A 20,902-nucleotide genomic window follows, 5' to 3' on the forward strand; every position below is an offset into this window, starting at 1 on the left:
CCGCCGAGAGATCCAGCAGGACCAATATAGCTGTTCCTCCTAGGTCCCTAATGGTTCTGATATCATCGGCAGCTTTAATGAGGGCAGTCTCTGTTCCATGAAGTTTCCGGAACCCAAACTGCGACTCATCCAGGAGGTTATTTTGTTCAATGTATTCAGCTAATTGGATATTCATTGCTTTTTCCACTATTTTAGCCAGGTAAGGCAAGCTGGCAATGGGTCTGTAGTTTTTGAGAGTTGTTTTATCTAGACCAGTTTTTTTCAGTAGAGGTTTCAGCAGCGTGTTTTTTAACTTATCTGGGAAAATCCCAGATTGGAACATGGCGTTGCAAATGGGAGTAATGACTTTGCTCACCACATCAATTACTGGGATGAAGAATTTAGGGGGGCAGGGATCTAGGGATGAGCCTGTTTTTACCTGTCTCATGAGATCTTCTATTTCCTGATTCGTCATATCCCTGAATCTAGTAAACGAACAATGCGGGCCATTTTTGGGTAATTTAGGATGTATACTGGTGCTAAATGTAGTAACCGAAAATTCTGCATATATATCGTTTACTTTTGAGAAGAAGAAACCTGCTAGATTATTGCAGAATTCCTGAGAGTGGGGAGGATTCAGATCTGCCGCTTTCCCTGCCAGAGTCTTAACTACTTCAAACAGTTGTCGACTCGAATTTTTTGACTTATTAATTTGTTGCTCAAAGTAGTTCTTTTTTTCCTCCTGAATCATTTTTTTGTAGATGGTGAGTTCATCTTTATACTTGGCTTTGCTTATGTTGTCATATGTCTTGCGCCAAGTTCTTTCCTGGTTCCTGCAGATCTGTTTTTGCTTTCTAAGGGTCTCTGAGTACCACGGTGCTGAAGGCACCTTTCTGTTTTTTGATGTGGTTTTTAGTGGAGCATGCATGTCCACCGCATTGCCTACCCAGTTGAGATACTGCCCCACTGCTTCAGTAGGGTCAGACTGAATATTCGGGCAAGTCTTGGATAAGGACATCTTAAAAGTTTCATAATCGATGTCCTTCCATACTCTGAATTTATTTTGAAAAGGGGCCTGTTTAGCAGGTTTGGTTCGTTTAGACGGTAGGTGACAGAGAATAGCATGGTGATCTGTCCATGTGAGAGGCAGAATTTTAGATACCTCCAACTCACTGATGTTGGAAAAGATAGCATCCAAAGTATGCCCAGCGTCATGTGTTGGAGCTTTTATGTGCTGATTTAAGCCCAGTGTGTGACATTCTGCTAGTAGCGTTTGTGTATCCGCCTCATCTGTCTTGTCCAGATGGAAATTTATGTCTCCTAATGCCATAAAGGAATCCTCAATGGCTAGGGGTTCCAACCAGGAGGTGAAGGTGGAAAGAAATTCTGAGCGAGGTCCTGGTGGCCTGTAGATAAGCACTCCCTTAAGGTTGTGTGAAACATTCAGATTAATGACAAAGTGCAGCGCCTCACAAGCCGGCGATGGTACCAGGGAAATTCTAACTGGGAAGATATCCCGAGTAATAATAGCCAGGCCTCCTCCTCTTTTTCCCCCCTGTCTGTCCCGCCTATACACCTTAAAGCCGTCCGGTACCGCTACCTGAAGGTCGGGCTCAGATGTGTCATCCATCCAAGTTTCGGTTAAAAAAAGGATGTCTATCGCGTGGTCCACAATTAGATCAGCGATATCCTGCCTATGCTTAGCCAAGGAGCGAGCATTGATGAGGGAGATGGATATAGTAGTATGCTTGGCGGAGCCATTAGTCAGATGTTTAACTTTGTCATTATTTAGGGGAATAATGGATTTGCAGCCCCTACACTCAATTTTAGCTTGATCTGAAAGATTCTCTAGATTGTGCTGACTACAAGTCGTCAGTAGTCCGGGATTCAACTTACGTATTTCATCACCGGAGTAAGTAGTCCTTTCAGTACCCAAAAACACAGGGGGTATGGCGCTGGGCGCGTGTCCGGCGCGGACGGGCGCAGACAGCCTTGCCTCTGGCGCGCCTCCGGCGCGCCGCCGGCGCGCCCGCTGCGCCCGCCCGCTGCGCGGACGGGCGATGTTGTTGTTTTTATACATACTTTGGGCGGGGCGGTAGGAGGGTGGGAGGGGCGTCGAGCTCTCCGGCGAGCCTGCCCAATCTAAGATGGCTGCCAAAGTTGTGTTGAAATGTTCCCTGCGCCTCAGTGGATCGACGCTGTGGAAAGGGGGTGCCCAGCGAAGTGATCTCGCTGTAGGGGTGTCAGGGAAGTTTTAAAAGCGCTCCAATTAAAATATCATACAATTTTTAAAACAATTAGCAATCAATCGTTTTTAAGGTAGAAAGGTGCAAGAGAGCACTATAGACCTCCGGCTTCCGCCTCAGAGGGAAACAGCAAGTGTTAGCACGGGGCAGCACGGGCCTTGGAAAGTTCTTTAGACCGCCCCAGGGCTAGGATGTCGCGCATAGACATGGCGTCCGTTTCTAGCACCCTCTCTCGCAGTTTCAGGGAGGCGCACCCTTGTATGAATTGGGCGCGAATTTCATCCTCCGCATCCGGGAGAGTGCACGTGCTGGCTAACTTCTTGAGCCGAGCATAGAACACATCTACGGACTCTTCTGGGAGTTGGCGTGCCTGGCGGAGTAGGAAGCGTTCGTAATCCGCGCTGGCAAATGGCTCAAAATACCTCGTGATGGCGTCTCGTAGGGTGTTATACGTGTGGGGCGGGTCTCCCTCCGTGATGTCTTTGGAGATGTCGTGGATGGCTTCACCCCCTAGGTGTAACAGCATTGCGCGCCGTCGCTCCGCTGCAATGTCCGCTGCGATGAAATAATTTTCAAGCCGCTCAACCCACTTCCGCCACCGGGCAGCCTGGGAAGGGGGGGTACCAGTGACTGCGAATGGCTCTAAAGGCGGTACGATGGCCATGATGGCCGACACTCGGCAGGGGAGGTCGGCAGGGGGGCTTTAGGCAGGTGCGGCAGGCTCCAGCAGTCACCAGGCGAGGAACAAACACAGTGGGAGGCGTTCTGGTACAATGGAGTGCTTGCAGGCCCCGTTCCGCGGGATGCGTGAGGTTTGGAAGGGCGGATGACACGCGCAATGCATGAGGATTGGCAGGGAGGCCGCGTAGCGCGTCAACCACGTGGCGCGGGGCGCACACAGCGCATGCGCGGGCCTACCAGGGAGCTGCCGGGGCTGGGCCCGGGAAAGGAGATGTGGCCTGTGGCCGGAGGCCGCGGACAACAGGCAGAAGTCTTGGGGGTACCTGGTAGTGGCTCTCGGGGCCACGCAGCAGCGGAAGTCCCTGGCCGGCTGGAAGGCTGGGTGAAAGCGCTCTGGGGCACCGGCAGGCACCTCCGAAGGCAGCAGCAGGTAGGCAGGCGGCGACGCCGTGGTGGGCCAAGGCGGGCAGTCGGCAACACAGGGGGGGGCGCCGGGGAGAGCGCCACGCAGGCTGGGCTGGAGGTTGGCAGCCAGGGCAGTGTGAGCGGTGGTGGTAGGGCACGCAGTTAGGGTGACCAACCGTCCGTAAATTTCACGGACAGTCCGTAATTTCGGCCATCTGTCCGTTGTCCGTGAAGGATTCTTTAACGGACGCCATTTGTCCGTAATTTTAACCTGGCACCGGTCACACCTCCCTAAAGCCGGCACAGCTTCCACCCACTCCCTTCTTGACTTGACTTGATGCATTCAGAGCTGTTTGCATCTAAATAGATGCACCCTGCTCTTGAAGCTGCAGCCCCCACCCCTCACACCTTCAGCCCTTGATGAGCTGTTAAGAGGTGCTTGAATGTGACTGAGAGGGAGGGGGTGCAGCTCCAGGAGCAGGGGGGCATCTATTCAGATGTAAACAGCCCTGAATGTGTCATGTCTCTGCAATTTGTGTGAGACATTTCCTTTCTGCCCAGGGCCCCAAACATCCTGCAACCGTGGATTACACCGAGACAGGACGTGGTTCTCTTCACAGCACCCAGCTTAATTACTGTCACTAAATTGTAAACAATCCTCGATTCTTCAAACATGAAGTCTTTAATGTAATAAAATAAAGAAATGGCACAATCGCACCCACACTGATTAACAAAGTATGGAGAACAATTGGTTAAATCAGTTCTCTTGGAGTATCTCCTTTAAGTACTGTACATCACAGTGGGGGATGGCAAAAGTAACACTTTGGAAAGAGAGACTGACTTCTCATTGTCTTGTCCAGGAGGGGGTGAGGAGCCCTACCCCACCCTGGAAGAGACCAAGATGATACTAGAATAGCGCATGCCCTCCCCTGTGCCCACCCTGGTGGATCCTGGTCCCCCTCCTGCCCACCCTCCCCCCAGTGATGGCTCTTGTCCCTCGCCCCCCCACCTGTGGTGGATCCTGTCTCTGCCCTGGGTGGCTTCTGTCCCAGTCCGGGAATGGCTCCTGCAGCTCAAAAAGGCTCAGCTCAAAATTAATATGAAAAGGTGGGCGAGTGAGTAAGTGAAGGGATGGGGGATGGCTGGATTAATTAGTGGAAGGGTGAATGGATGAATAAAATATTGAATAGATGGATAATAAAAGAGGATGGGTGGATTGATGAGTGAGTGGTGGAAGGATGGGAGGGAGAAAGGGTAAATAGCTGGATGTATGGGTGGAAGGGTAGCTGGATGGGTAAAAGGGTGAATGGATGAGTGAAAGGATGGATGAGTAAAAAGGTGGATGAGTGAGTGGGTGGGTGGAGGGATGAGTGAAATGATGGATGGATTGATGAATTGATAAGTGCAAGGGTGAATGGATGGACAGATGAGTGAAAGGGTGGATGTAAGGATGGATGAGTGAGTGAAAGGGATGGTAGATGGACTAAAGGATGAATAGATGAGTGAAGGAGTGAAAGGATAAATGGATGAGTGATAGGGTCAATGGGTGGATTCATGAGTGGATGAGTAGATGGATGGGTGGAAGGATGGATGGAAGGAAGGATTGGTAAGTGAAAGGGACGATGGAGAGAGAAAGGGAGGAGGATGAATGAATGAAAGGGTGAATGGGTGGATGGATGAGTAAGTGAAAGGATGGCTGGATGGGTGAAAGGGTAAATGGCTGGATGGATGAGTGAATGGATGGGTAGAAGAGTCGATGGATGAGTGTACAGATGGCTAGGGTGAAAGGGTGGATGGATGGATAAAGGATGGATGAAGGGATGGATGAGTGAAAGGATAGATGGAAGGATACATGATGGATAGGTTTGCAAATGGTTGAATATGTTTGGATATGGCTGGGATTACTTATATACTATTGCGCGACCTCTGATGTGTCTGTAAAACTTATCCAATTGTCCTGAAGTTTTGTCCTGAATTTTGACCTCCTGTCCTGAATTTGTGTCCTGATTTTTGACCCTTTGTCCTGAATTTTTACACTCACCGTCCTGAATTTGCACCAATGCCAGTTGGTCACCCTACACGCAGTGGGCCGGACAAACAGCCACCTCGTCGTAGAGTCCTAGTCTGGGCCTAGGAATTAAGGGACGCCGGACACTTGTGGTACTGTTGGTGGCGGGTATCTAACCTGACCACGCCCAGAGCCCTGGGCCTTTTATTAACTGATGTGCGTGTCCACACTTACGCTTGGACTCAACCAAAGTCCCCTTACGCTCGAGGGGCAAACCAGACAGGAACAGTGAGAGGGGGGCGGGTGCTGCAGTGGTACACCCCCACTGTCAGCAACACTACAAATAGGTCTCTCCTTTGGGACCTTGTAAGTGTTTAACCAAGCAACTGTTGATGTTGCACCAAGCATATTATGCTGCATAACTAATTACTTAGAAGGTCCCAAAAGCGAGACCTATTGGCTATGCCAATGCTTGTTTCAGATGTAGTAAGCGCTATATAAAATGCAAACATAAACCTAAAACATAGAACACTCAAAGAAATCAGTCAAAAAGTATTTGCGAGCTGTCTAAATCGTTTGAGAGTGATCAGAAGAGCAAGCAGGGGCGATCATTCCAGCATAGCAAATAAATCTTGGAAATTGCGCATTCGGTTATTACGAAACGGCAAAACGTAAACAAAGGCGTATTTATTTCTAGGAAAAGGGGCAATCCTAGCAGCAAGCGGAGAAAACACGCCTCGAAGGCGTGACCTACAGTTGCTAGAGCTAGAGGCAGGGTTGGAGCCCAGGAAGGTATGCTCCAGTAGAGTGAGACATGCACAGAAGCTCGCGTCATCGCAGCGACCCTGCTGATTGGCCGAGGTCGACGGAGTAACGAGGGCGGGACACAGTCTTTCACGTAGAGACCAAACAAAGGTGCAGGCGAGGGTGTCAATAGACCTCAGCTGATACACGATACGTTTTGGAATTGCGGTCCTGATGATAATGGTCCATTGTGTGACGCAGACACTTTTCTGAGTTTATAATGCGCGGAAATTGCACTGGGTTATCGCCCACAGAAGGTTATGTGGCACCATTTTAGATAGTTAACCTAAAGCGTCACAACTGTTGGATATGACGTGTGGCACGTGCCATCTGCCACACCGAACACTCGCCCCTGCTTCTGACTACGTAGGCGGACCCGGAAGCAGTAGGTAGCTAGGTTCTGCTTGCAGTACGGAAGTGTGAGGAGTGAGGCTGCGCGCGGCAGAGCCTGCCAGACCAGACCATCTCACAACCACTTTCGGAGGACGGACGGGAGTGGCGGGAGCAGCCTGGGTGCTCAAGGAGCGGTGCCAATCCTCTGGTGAGTCATTCTGCGCCGGGAGCTTGCGACCGTGTTAGCAGTTCCAAGCATGGCATCATCGTATCCCATCTAACTGGAATGCCGAAGGCTGTGCCAAGTTCCTTACAGCCCAAATTACATTATCCTGGATTTATTGTAATAGGCCACTGCACTCCCTCTGCACTTCCTGCCCTCTGTCACAGGATCAGCTGATCTCTGCTCTGTTTGTTTCACACTGTCACGGTTCTCGCGCTCCCGATTTCCCCAGACAATGGCTGACGTGTAGTTCAAAGGAAAGTTGAGTGCTAAGACCGTCAGTTCCGGGAGTAACAGGTGCTTTCAGACAGGAGCAAGAATCAGTTGCACAAAGGGTCATAAGGTAAATACTTTGAATACACAATGAAGCAAGGCTCACAGGTGTGACAAACTGCACTAAGATCAATCAAAACCATAATTACCATGTGCCATGTTCCTACCTTAGTTGAGCGTGGTGTACGTCTCTTTTCACTCTTTTGTCTTTCACCGAAATGTCAACCACTACTAGAAATGAAAGTGAAGGTTGCCTGAGAGAGAGAGAGAGACAGAGACAGAGAGAGAAAAGCTTAATGGGGGGTGTTTTTAATGTTCCACCTCCCTAATAAATGTATTTTCTTATAAATAGTTGGGTACAGGCACTTTCAGTCATGTATGGTGAGGTGTCTATGGGATTTCACTAGGAATTTTACATACACACAGAAAACACACACTTTCTGTTTTGAAAGTCGTTAAAAATGTTGGGTATTTTGTAAAATATTTTGTTTTCGCTCTCTTAATATATCTACCAATCTGCATTCCTCTCCCTTTCCACTACCCCTTAAAACCCCCTCTTTCGCCCTGCCTATTATATAATGTATTTAACACTTACGCCAATCCTTCAGGTGGCCCTGGCAAAAGTTATCCCAACCCTAACATATGGGTGCGAGGTTCTAAAAGGGCGGGACAGCAGGCAATTAAACAAAGCAATTGCAAAAATGTACAGAACGATCTTCCAGCTTCCCTCTTGCACGTCACCTCCACAATTCAGCATCTGCAGACAGGCACTGGCCCGTATGGCGGCCAGGGCCTTCCTAATAAGCTGGCATTAGCTTAGGGCATCCAAGGAAGGTAGGCTGGCCCACTACTCATGGATCCAGTTGAACACAAGTAGATGGTCGGCGGGGCATTATTACCTGTGCCAGCTCTCTTGGCCTCAGCAACCTTTGGGATTTACAAGTCAGCCAACATTAATTCAAGAAGTTAGCAAAAATCAGCGCCTAAACAACTTTCCTCGTTAGAAGGCAGGGCCAGCCTCTCCATACGGAACCACGGTTTGATGACTCTACGCACTTACCCACAGCTGAAACCCCAGAGCTACTTAACGATCACTTTTAATGGACGTACTAAGCTCCAGTTCTTAAGGCTGAGAATGGGGGTTATTCCTGCCCGGTCACCTCCCAAAATGGAAAAGAGACTGTGCCCAGGAAACGTGTCAGCGCTGTGGCCAACACAGGGAAGACATAATACACGTGATATGCTTGTGTTCTAATGTCCTAGAAGATCGAATGGCCCTATTACGAAGGGGTTGGATTGCAAAGGACATAAGATCTTGCAGAGGAGCGGTTCTGGCTTGCCTTGACCCCTTGAACACTACCCTTAACTATGCTTAACTATAACTTAACATTTATGGATTGCTTCATTAAGAATCTAGAAGAGGCGATATGTGCACACGATGGTCGGGCAGGCAACCTAACTCCTCGCTTCACGGAGATTACCACCTCTGGTCACTGACCAACAGACATGCTGCAGACCCACCATTAATGCATAGAATAAGCAGAGGAGTCTTTGTCTATACTGTTTTCTTATGCTATCTCTTTAGTAGGAAGATGCCAAACTCTCCTCCTTAACTGAACATAATCCACAGTGTGCCAGGGACTGTGCATCTAGCAATAGAGCTTTTATGTCATTATGACTCTATTATTTTTTTTTAATTCTTAACTGTTTAAACTAGACCTCAGTGTCTTTTTAGATTAGGCTTCCACAACGCTTTTAAATTTTATATCCAAGCTAAGTACTTAGCAATGAATCTCTGTTATTGTTAATTGATTGATAGGCTTTATTTCGATATAAAAATATCATAAAAGCATGTACAATAAATATAAGACACAGTATTTAAAACAGTCCATTTCCAGATATACAAAGGGAAAAAACTGTAGGAAAAAGTGTTAAAAACAGTTAAAACAAGATTAAATTGATAATGAAAGCCTTCTTGCGCGAATCAACCAACACCACTTTAGCAATCTTGACACAGTGCAGACAATCAGTGTTGATGTGTCAGACATTAAAATACATAGTGCCACTTTATGTTGACAGGTGTCTAAGTGTCTGCACAAGGGTTTGAGCCATCGCCTCCTAGGGGCACAATAATCCGGACATTCGAAAAGAATGTGGGCTACCGTCTCCACACATGTGGGACAGCGTGCACAAAAGGGAGATATCTGGTTAGGGGATTTCCAACGGGCAATTAATTCACCTACTGGTAATGTTCCCACTCTGAACTTAAAGTACAGGGTACGATCAAAAGGGATGGAAATCATGTCTAGGTAGGGTTCATAGGCCACCACGTCTTTAATCCCCAAGAAGGCTACAGTGGAATTGCAATGACTTTTGGTTACTGGCCAAACACACCAACCAAGATCTTAAGTGGTGTGTCCTAGAATCCATAAAAATGAACACAAGAGGAGGAGATGTGAATACCAAGCGAAAAAAACGTGAACAATTTTACATGTCTAAATTTAATACCGTACGACAGGGACTCAATAACAAAGAAGACTGGGAGAGGGTCCTATAGACACCCCCATAGCAAAAGTCCATTATAGCCCATAAGAGGGGGGTCTGTATGGGTGCTCCAGAACGTGACGTCTAGTAGACATGAGACGCCGTGGTGTGAACGCATTTATTAAACAACAAACTGAGCTTATTAGTAAACCCTATAAAATGTGCAACTGAAACACAAGCATCAATTGCTTTGTAATTCACCAAAGACCCATAGCCTCTTGGGAAAAAGGAACAACAGGGGATGTATATTGGAGACCATGATCTCCGATATCTAAAGATGTCCGACGCATTCTTCGGTAGACACGCGACCATTTGGTCTTGCCATCGCGTCTAAAGTTACTATGGACACCCATAGTCACGCATTTAGTTTGTTCGACATCTGCACATGGTAGACTATCGTGATACAAATGCCACCGGGTGTGTTATGGACACTTAGACTTGCAGCCGAAATAGATCACGGACCATAATAGACATTTTGAGCTTATAAACTCCAAGATGGCCGAGAAACCCGAAGAAACGCGATTACGCAATCCCCATATCGTGCTCCCAAATACCAGATATTGAGTGCAAATATTCCTATATTAAAAATAAACCCAAAATAGTGTATACTATATAACAGGCAAAATCCGGTATTATATTTTACATCGCGCGTTTTTCACTATACACACTGCGCGCCAATATTTCTGCAGTAAATAGAAACACAGCAAATGGGCAACTAGAAAATAAAGGAACTCCAGTAATATTTCTTAAAATCCCGATACTAAGGGAGTATCTCAAATCGGTGTCAGATTTGATATAGCTTAGACCCGTATTACGGACATTTACACATGGCCGACGCTTTTTACAGAGACAGACCATAAAGAACCAAGCATACACGCTTAATGATGGAAAACATTGCGCCCAATCTCCCAATAAAAGGGAGCTCGTAGCAAGCAAAAGCATTCCATGGGGAAGCTGTATGAGGACCAGGTGACAGGGAGGCCGATACGCAGGAAAAAGGTAAGAACTATGGGATAAATGCTACCCTTTGATTAATGATAGACTATCCTTAAACCATACATCATAGATGTGGGTCAGGAACTATGATAATACAGCAGCGCCCCATTATATATTTGCATAGGTAGTAATGGGAATTCTGGAAACAGCTTAGCGGTATACAAACAGAGCCCAAACAGAAAAGGTTGCGCGCATATTTATTTAAGAGAATTCATACTCTACTTAGAAACCAGTAAAAATACAGTGTGCCGTGATATGTTTCAAAGGCAAACAACTTGAATCCTGGCAAAAGCTCCTGCCGCCAGGAATAGTATGGGTAGTAAATAGTCTGTTCTAATCTAAATGTACACAGTAAAACACCAAGAAAGAAGGACACCCTGCTAAACTGGCATAACAGAACCACTAAAAAGAAACTAAATTGGAACGATAAAGGGATACATTCTTATGTTCCAATTAACTAATAAGTCCTTAAAGCCCATAAAGCGATACCCGATGTAATTGGGGTAGCCACATTACTGCTCAATTTTGTTCTAAAGACTGAAGATATAAGACTTGGATCTGAGAGTAGTATGGAAGAGACCCAATCCCAATACAATGTCTTGATCACAGCTTTAGGAGGGGCAGATCTCGATACCCAAGCCTCGCCTATCCCTATCTCCACTAGCAGCCGTTTTACGTCCCTCAACCATTTAATCCTAGACCAGCCTACCATTGCCATTAACTCTGATAGCGCTTCTGCATAGGAGGCTAATTCCGGCACCCGCCACAACTGAGCCCAGAGAAGCAAGGGGCGAAGTTGCGCGTGATCCTTGATCGATTTACAGCCTAAGTCAAGAGACACTGGGACGGTTGGAGTACTTGTCGGGAGAGCCATCAGATCTTTCAAAAATTTGCTCTCCGATTTTACTAGTACATCCAAATTGCAAGTACCCCACAACTCGGGCCCCATAAAGGGCAGCGCTAACCCCTCTAGCTTTGTAAATGTCCATCACCGGGGCTATAGGTTTACTTGTGGAGGAGCGTTGTTCCTTGAGTAATGTTCCGCCCACTCTTTTGTGACCAAGGAGCATTTTATTAATATGTGAAGTCTAACTTAGAGAATCATTAAGGCGGATACCCAGGTAATCAAACTCAGGTACCCTCTCCAATGGAGCAGAATTTAAAGTTGGCGGGCGCTCCGGGTTTTTGGGGGGATTCATAATCAAATACTTGGTTTTGTCAGTGTTGATTACCAACCCCCTCAGTGAACAAAACTCCTTGAAGTTATTCAGGAGGCTCTGAAGACCCATTGGTGACTTTGAAATAAGAAGAGTGTCATCTGCAAAAAGCAGTGTAGGAATCCTTTTACCCGCCAGGGAAGGAGCATCGGAGGGATGTTTTAACAAATGCTCAACCACTCCGTTCACATAGAGAGAGAACAGAGTGGGAGCTAGCACACATCCCTGACGGACACCCCTTCCTACAGGAATCCTGTTGGTTTTTTCACCGTTCTTGCCCCATCGCACCTGTGCAAAATTACCATCGTGTACTCTCACAAGGAGGGATAGAATATACGAAGGGAGCCCCAGTTCTGATAAGACCTTCCACAACTCCTCTCTAGGTACCAGGTCAAAGGCAGTCTTAAGGTCTATAAAGGCCAAATATAGACTGCCTTTGCCCAGCACCACCACCTTCCAATACAAGAGAGCCAATCTAAAGGCCTGTTCAATAGTCCCGGTTCCAGAACGAAAACCGGCTTGGAGGTCCGACAGAATATTGTTGTCGTCCACCCACTGGAGCACCCTTCTCAAAATCACCTTCCCTGCCACTTTTTGGGAGGAATCAATGAGACTTATTGGCCTATAATTAGCAGGGTTGTCCCGACTCTCCTTTTTGAATATCGGGACAACCTCTGCCCCCTTCCAGGAATCTGGTACAGGCGCACCTCCGTTAATGGCATTGAGTAAAGAAGAAACCAACTTCCCCCACTCCTTAAGGCTAGCCCGTAACAAATCGCCTGGTATGCCATCCGGCCCTGCTGCTTTAAGAGGAACCAATTATTTAATTACATCTTCCACCTCTCTAACGGTAAAAGAAACATCCTCGCTACCCCCTGCACAGTTGGTTATAGAGAAAATGGTATTAGGAGCCACCCCAGTAGGGGTATAGAGAGTTGAGAAATGGTCGAACCAGTTCTGGGCAGGGATGTTGCACGTCAACAGAGTGCTATCTGGCCTATCCCTAGATCTTATAAGGTTCCAGAAGCTTCTAGCGTCCCTGCCCTTGCTTGCGTCCATAAGATCAGCCCAGAACCTATCCTCCCATTCTCTCTTGGCTGCCGCGATAGTCCAGGAATACTCTTTCCTAGCCAGTCTAATTGCAGCCTGGGATTTGCTTTTTACAGCAATAATCAGGGCATTTTTCTTCCCCCTACATTTTTGAGTATACCAACCAGGCGGGTTCGGCAACTTTTTGCTATTGCCAGTTCGTGAGGCCTTGTATGGGAGAGTAAAAAGGTTGCTCAAGGCTAAGTTTGTGTCACAAAATATCACTGTGGCTTCCCCTGACGGAGGAGTCAACAAATCAATTTTGGACAGAGCTGTGTCTATAAGAGCCCCAATTGCTTTCACTTTCTTTTTGTCCATAATAAGCTTGGTCCATTTCAAGCGTCTACCACAGTTGGAAGGATGTACTTCCTGTGGGGTAGGCACTGAGAGAGACATGAGCGCCCCCTGATTCCCAGTCCAGAGCGGACAGAGAGTAAGAGAGAGGAGATTGTGATCACTCTCGACTGAAGGGAGAACCTCCATATCCTGCAGGAAGGGCCAAAGTTTTACGTCAAGGAGGATATAATCTATCCTGGACGTATGGTTCGCCCTATTGTAGGTATGGGCTCCAGAAGGGTCTGACAATGACCTTCTGTTAACAGCCCTCAGCCCGAATTCCATATTTAAGGAGTTAATTTGGATCACCACCTTTGACCACCTCCTAATGGGGGGTATAGTCAAAGGGGGTATCCCTCTCCGTGTGTCATCCTCGGTAATTCCCAGGGTGTCCTCCAGGCCAAGGGGCTCAAAAGTACAGTTTAGGTCTCCTGCGACCAAGACATGAGAACAAGCGGGGCGCTGCCTAAGCAGGGACTCCAGCCCTAATACTATAGGTGAGTGTGTGCCTCCCTTCGTGCCCCTAGCATAAATATTGTAAATGTCCAAAATCAACCCCCCATGGTCCTTTGATTGATATGCCCTATAGATCAAGGGAATTAGACACTTGCTGAGTAACTTGGCACCCAAGGGAGATAGCTACCCATATAAGGAGGCCTCCCGAGGGGCGGCCCCTCCCTGAGGCGGGGGACTCTGCAGGTACAAAAAAAATGAATAACCTACCTTGTGGCAAGGCTCCCTACTCCAAGTTTCTTGAAAAATACAAATGGAGTAGCCCTCCACAAAGGTGTTCCAGTCAGTAAGAGCCAGCTTCCTTAGAATGGCCGCGACATTCCAGCTGAGAATCCTTAATTTTGGATCCGCCACAGCTGACTTGCTGCAGGATTCGAGGCTAGATAACTCCTCCCTCTCATCAAGTGCCCAGGGTGCTCTTCCTCCATGTCGGCTCCCTACAACGGGGTAAAATCGTTAGTTGGAGGGCTACATAAAGCAGGTGTAGGTGGCGGGTTATCATCGGCAAAGCCAAGAACATGTGGCTCAGACACAAAACCCGGACTCAATCGAGATGGAACCTCCCCAGGGAAAGTATCATTTCAGTATCCTGGCATCCTCCCATATGGCCCTGACCATGCTACTGACTGAGGGGGTAAGGGGATAAAGTGATTCTCGGGGAAGATAAAGTTGTGCATCCGACTTCCTCCTATTTGGATGCCACATGGATTGCCTACAGATCTCAGGTAGAAGTAGGTCAAATCGACTACCCCGATACCAGCACCACCGGTTCCCGAATTTTAGTTACAGATTGTTTGGGCAACCCTGACATCTTTAAAATTAACCACCACACAGGCGCCCTCAAACTGCTTGTGGCCATAGCCTACCCATCCTACCCTTCTAACACCTAGGATCAAACCATCAACTTCCCTTGGCAGGGGTCTATTTATCCTTAGCCAATGCATGGTTTTATTTTTCAGCATTTGGTAGGATTCTAATTGGTCAGCCTTCAGGGGTGGTACATTCGTCAGAATGGCAACATAGGGCTGACAGTCTGGTGGTAGATCCATAGGAGGTCTTCTGCGAACCTCTTTGGATGGGGGCACATTAGGCTGGGTACTAGGTAATGGAATAGAGATAGTTCTTCTAAGGTTTACTTGCTCAGGTCCTTTAGTGGTATCAGGGAATCTGGGATTGACAGGGCCGTAGATGCCAGGAGCCTCAGATCGCATGCGCTTCGTAGCAGGGACACTACTAGACATTATCTTATTTGGATGTTCTGTAGCCTTCATTGTAGGCGGCCCAGGGAGCTGTACACCCTCATTAATGGTTACATCAAGTGCTGCGTGGGCTTTTACAGTTGACACCCCTTTGACTGGTCCAGATACAATAGAGACATCCTGTAGGGAAATGGAGGTCGCCCGACCGATTGCATCCCCCCCTGGTTCATCCTCTCTAATTCTAGAGTGAAGCTTGATAAGGGATTTTATGGAGTAAAAATTATCCAGGGTTGCCTGTTCAAACCTGTCCATCCGCTCAGCCATCCCTTTAACTCTCTCTAAAACCGGGAGCAACAAGGATTTCTGTATTTTTTCTATTATGACGATTGAAGGGATCTCATTGGGAGGGAGCTCAACAGGTACTACGATCTGGTCGACAGGTGGCTCTATGACTATATTGTCTGGTGATTCACCCTCCATAACCTCTTGAGGACAGCTTGCACCCACCCGTACTCCCTTTTGGGGCACACCCACTCTGGTACCAAGTCTTCTGATTTTCTTACAGACTTTGGGGTGACAACCTCTACGAGGGCTAGTGGTTCTCTTCCTTTTACTATGCGTTGATTGTTTTGCTACTAACGGAGCCAATACTGGTAAATGTAATGTGTCCCCATGGCTAGGAGTAGTGTTGGATGGGAGCACGGGATTAGGGGCATTGCCAGGTGGTAAGTTCGATGCATCAACCTCAATAAGTGGGGCTGAGACTACCATACTCTCCTGCCTGGCAGGACTGTCCCTTGGATCTACAACCCTTGTGTGGTCTAGGGAAGGCGAAGCAATCTCCGCAGGGTCAGTTACGCCTGCTGGAGTAAGGGTTTGCGCCAAAGAGCCCAATGACAGAAGCTTCTCGGGGAGATTTTTAAGAAGTTCGATGGATAAGCGACGCTCGGCACGTCTCTCAGCCAGGGCAATCTCTCTGTCAATCTCTCGAGTAGCCCTGGGAAATATTTATCTAGAGGACCTAATATTGAGACCCCTACAGAAGGTGGTAAAGGGTTAGGAGAGCACAAAGTCATTCTATGGGCAACAGTCAATCCTAACAAGACTAAACAATGTGTACCGCTAAGTAGAAAAAAACAAAAAGTATAATAGACCTTTAGCACCAATAGTTAATGAGGCCTCACTGTGTCGCAGTCACTGAGCCGAAAAAGGTCCAGAGCCAAATGTTAGAGAGGGGGCCCATCCCAGCCTCCTGCAGCCCCTGACAGCCACAGACGGTCCTTCCCTTGTCCCGGGCTTCTCCCGGGACGCTCACGCGCAGCGGATGGTTATGTCTACTATAAGGATGCGGAAGTGGACGGGAGGGCGGGGCAAGCAGGGAGAGCAGGTGCAGTAGATTAGATCATGCAGGGACTCCTGGGAGATGGAGTCCCTGCGGCACTGCTCGCAGCCCTGCAACAAGTCCTGCCCTCGCCTCTAGTGCCCTCAGTGCTCACCCCCAATTGCAGTGCAGACTCCTTCTATTCGCGAAGCGGGACCCGCGCAGCGGGTCCGGCGACCAGCAGACAGGTCCCCGAAAATGAAAGCAGAGAACTGCTCCTCCTGGTAAAGGTCAGTTCACAACAGTGTCCTCTGTTTATTGTATATTGTTGCAAGGGTTTTTAACAAATCACGAAATGAAGCAATTTTCAATTCAATAATGTATTTAACATTTTAAGCCAGCATGATTGTTGGGAAAAATGAATCTCACCCACCAATCCCTTAAATCTTACTGACCAGGCTACACCTCTAAGAACAATATTTGTTTTGCATGAAGTGGTGAGTGCACGAGGGTAACATGAGGTAGAACACCCTGCCATTGCACTGTCATGGGAGCACACTCTTATGTGCATGGTGCCAGCCTAGATTAGGTCTGAGCCATGACTTGGCTAGGGCTTGCCTGGCTGGTGGTCATCTGCCTTTGTTAGCCTGAGAGTGGTGTGGGGTGCAAACTGCTGCTCAAAACTTGTTTCCTTTGGCCTAGCAGGAGCAGGTGGGTTCTGGGCCTTTGAAAGATAGTGTAGTTTCTGCTGAAGTTTCCAGCCTAGATTGGCATTGTACTTCTTTCCTCATTCAAGAGGTGCATTTGTTCTGTAGGCATTATGCTTGTTTTTAAAAAAAATGTTCATGATTACTGTTCGTATGACTACTCAACAATTCTTGCCCTTTTGGCATCCTTTTATTATTCGACTCCATTTCTTCCTCATGCATTTTAGTAGTTGGATTAGAGTGCCCCTTCTTTTTTGATGTGCACACTCTAAGAATCTGGCTGCCTTTGTGGCTAGGCATTTTCCATGTAGCTGCCTATATGTTTGAGTCCACCCTACAATTCTAATGTGCACTTCTTTTACATTCCTTCACCCACCACACCAGCAGGCACTGTGTCTCATAACAAGGTAACCACACCTCGTGGTCATCTTGCACAATATGAACTCACTTTCCACATAAGCTCCAAACAAAAACAACCCCCTTCCAACCACACACCATACATGATGTAAGTCTTAATTGCAGTTTAGTTTCACAGCATAGCTAACTTGACCCGTTAAAAAGACGGTTTACTGTTTCACACGTTGCATATTACAATCGCCTTGCACATGGAAACAATTCTCAACAATTCTCCAAATGGTCACAAGGCCTCTTTAATATGATTTTATCATACTGCACACGTTTAACCCCTTACATCCTGGTTTCGGTTAAGTATCCCTTGTGTGGTGTTATTTTTCTTAAATAAAAAAAAAAAATCATGAAAGTAGGCATGGCATATACCATATATGTAGATGTGCAGAATGTCATAAGTAATTTATTAGTTGTTGGGGGCATTAAGACCCACTTGATGCATCCGCTTTTGTGAGTTATGTATGTGTGTAGTGTTGATTTGATTTAAGGTGTGATGAATGTATTTATAGAACTATGTACTAATTTTCAAGAAATACCTGAACACAAAGCATTGCCCTTTGGTGCTAAACGAAGAGAGAAGGATGTAACCATACAGTTGGCCAAATGCATAATGTTTAACTAGGAAACCTTGATTCAAACCATGTGTGAATCTAGGCAAATCCTGCTACATCCTTATTTATCATTTTGCCTTACCAACCACATTTGAGAGCACATTGCTGCTATTCAGTTCAAAATCTACACAGTACATAAATCCTAGACATGTACAAATAATATATATATATTTTTTATTCATTTTATTGAAAGGTTACACAGTACAACAAAAACCGAAATAGTTAAGTATATTACATGTTAATTTCAAAACGTATGCTTCTCAACTTCTTATTTTATTTTATTTCCTCCCCACTCTGTGTAGGTAACATCCCTGTTATCGTTGTAACTAACAGTCAATCCATATCAGCAGTCAAATAAACCTAGTGCTGTCAGTCATGGAGGAAATGTAATTTCTCTGCAGTCTCTGGTCATGTAGCCCAATACCAGTTGCCACAGATGGCTGTAAAGTCATCTTTATCTCTGAGTAGGCGTCTACTGATGTGCTCCATCACCTTAAGGTACCACAAGTTTATCGCAGGAACTCATTTTTGTTACCACAAGGGTCAAATGGACCCCTAAATATTCCCCTCTTCAAACAGAGGCCTGTTTACCTGCTGTGAAAAAAGAGCCACGGTTTCAACCTGCGACTATGTAGTACACCAATTTCCTCTCCTCGGGTCTGTCGTGAAGTGTGAAAGTTAGCATCTGCTTTTAGGTCAGTAGTTTGTTTGGTAATTTGTCGCACTGTCCAGTCTGTGCTGGTGCACCTAAATAAGGTCGTACTATGGTGCAAATAGCCAAAGTGTATCTGAAGTGAAATTCGGACCCAGGATTGTTTTTTGCCACCCCAACCCACCCCTGGAGCACATTCTTTCTATCCCAATATTGTAGCTATTCCTGTGACAAAAAAGACGACATTTTAGATTCATTTGGGAATAGTTTCCCCATATGGGTGGTATAAAGACTATACGGACGCAGAAGTAGGACTCGATGCCAAGATTTGCTGACGCCCCACACAATTAGTTTTTGGGACACCAATCTGTGGTGCCTGCTGGGCTTTCTACCACTATGACATGACGATAGGAGAATAACCCACTAATCTTCCCCCTAAGGGGGCAGAAAGACTGCCTGGGAGCTTAAATCCAGTTCCAGAATTAGTAAACCTTGTACCCCATTCTGTTTTTCACCTTTTTCCCCAAATATGGTGGGCCTTCTGGAACACTACATCCCGGGATGGAGAATAAGGAGTAAATACCCCAGTATGCCCACCAATAGTGGCATGAAGCCCAGCAGACTATCATGGAAAAAAATAAGAAAAGGCCTGGCCTGAAGCGCTGGATCGCCTTGACATTGGGCCCTAGGCACCAGACAGTTAAACCCCTCTCTGCCAACTCGTGTCAATATTTCCCTCAATAATATCCCACTTGACTCTCACTTGTCATGGGGAATGGATGCGGTACTGAGGCTCTGGGTCAGCCATTACTCGGGGAACCCTACCAACTCTGAGCATTTCTGATACAGGAGACTCACAGGAATCTAGGGTGGTGTGGTTTGCCTGGATGCCAGCAGGTTTCCATACCCAGAATGCACCACAAACATCTAAGTATGCATCTAAAAGCTCTATTGTCCCATATTCATGAAGTGGAAATCTCAGATACTCCCAACCAGTGACCAAGGACTTCCTCCCCTACTTTCACACACTTCTCCTGATAAAAAAACACTGGCCCTATGTGTAGATTGACCACAGTGGCGTAATGAAACCTGAAGGGGCCCTCTGCAAAGCACATGCAGCCCCCCCCCCCACACAAGCACCGGACTCAGTCCTGAGCTCTCAGGTCAGGGTTGCCATTGCCAGAGGGGGCCCTGGTGCTTAGGGGGTCCCGCACCATGGGGGCTGCAGGGGCTTTTGTTATGCAAATGGTTGACCAGACATATGTCATAGGAACGCAGCACAACTGTACCCATGTGAAGACCACATTGACACAACACTGATTTCACAGGTCCAAGTTTTGACCAGTTCCTGCTGCTGGCTATAGGCCAACCCACACAAATGAGGTACCTTTTTTTTTTTAACCGAAGAATTATGGACAGTCTCTGTCGTAGTGTAAGAAATTGGGTTATTCATTGAGGGGGTGGAAGCCCCAATAAGGCAACAGCTACAATTCTTGTCAGGGCGAACCACAAAAGTCACTAAATTAACCTGTGCTTAAACCTCTGCTTGGCACTAAAGCAGAAAGGCTTAACTTGGAGGCAGTGTGTTAAATATGTATGCGGCATACAAACAGTAATACAGTGAAAACACTAGGAAAATCCCAAACCAGTTTAAAAAAAATAGTCAATTGTAATTAATAAGATATCCGAAAGGGAAAAATCCAATCTTTAGAAACGGAGATATTAAACTTTAAAGTGTTTTTGTAAAAATAGCACCTAGAAGCATAAAGCGCCACTCGCTGTCATCTGGTCACACTAGAACGGGGGAAAGTCACAAGTTCAAGCTGAACCCAATGGAGTGCGGACCAGATACAGAAACCAGGTAAGTCCCACTGAAAAGTTACTTTCTAAGGCTGGTGCGAAGAGTTCCATTTCCGTAGGAGGAGACCGCGAGGACCAAGTTGGGCATTGCCCAGGGCTGTATCTTTGCAAAGGCGGTCGTCACTGACTGTCATTGCTGCGGTGCGAAGTCCAGCTCTCGCTTTGCTGATGGTCGCTGGCAATGGAAAGAGCAGGCCTCTCTAGTTCTTCACTTTGGCAGTCGTCCCGGGAAGCATAATTTTGGGCCGAAAGGGGTCGTTTCCAGTCACGAAGTGCCCAAACTTCAGGATTTTCACCTTTTCTGTAGGAGAAGTGCAATTTGATGCCATTTAAAGATCCAGGACTTGGGGAGGCACCTCTTGGGGGATCAGGGAATCTCTAAAACAGGCTCACAGGGCTCAGACAGGCTCAGTTGAAGGTCCAGGTATGTAATCAGTAGGGCCGGGAGCTAACGCTAGTGCTGACAGCCTTTTCGATTCTGTCCTTGCCTCAAACAG

The 20,902-nt window shown here is 46.9% G+C and overlaps 1 protein-coding gene across 1 annotated transcript in view; it reads left to right on the forward strand.

Annotated features, from left to right (window-relative positions):
• Positions 1–6,491: 6,491 nt before the first annotated feature.
• Positions 6,492–20,902, forward strand: part of C1GALT1C1 (C1GALT1 specific chaperone 1) — a 90,092-nt gene continuing 75,681 nt past the window's right edge. Inside the window, exon 1 of the mRNA XM_086918511.1 lies at positions 6,492–6,664. The gene's annotated coding sequence lies outside the window, so the exon portion shown is untranslated. The remainder of the gene's footprint in view (positions 6,665–20,902) is intronic.

This window comes from Lissotriton vulgaris, chromosome 4_1 (genome assembly GCF_964263255.1).
Source record: "Lissotriton vulgaris chromosome 4_1, aLisVul1.2, whole genome shotgun sequence".
Taxonomy (NCBI): domain Eukaryota; kingdom Metazoa; phylum Chordata; class Amphibia; order Caudata; family Salamandridae; genus Lissotriton; species Lissotriton vulgaris.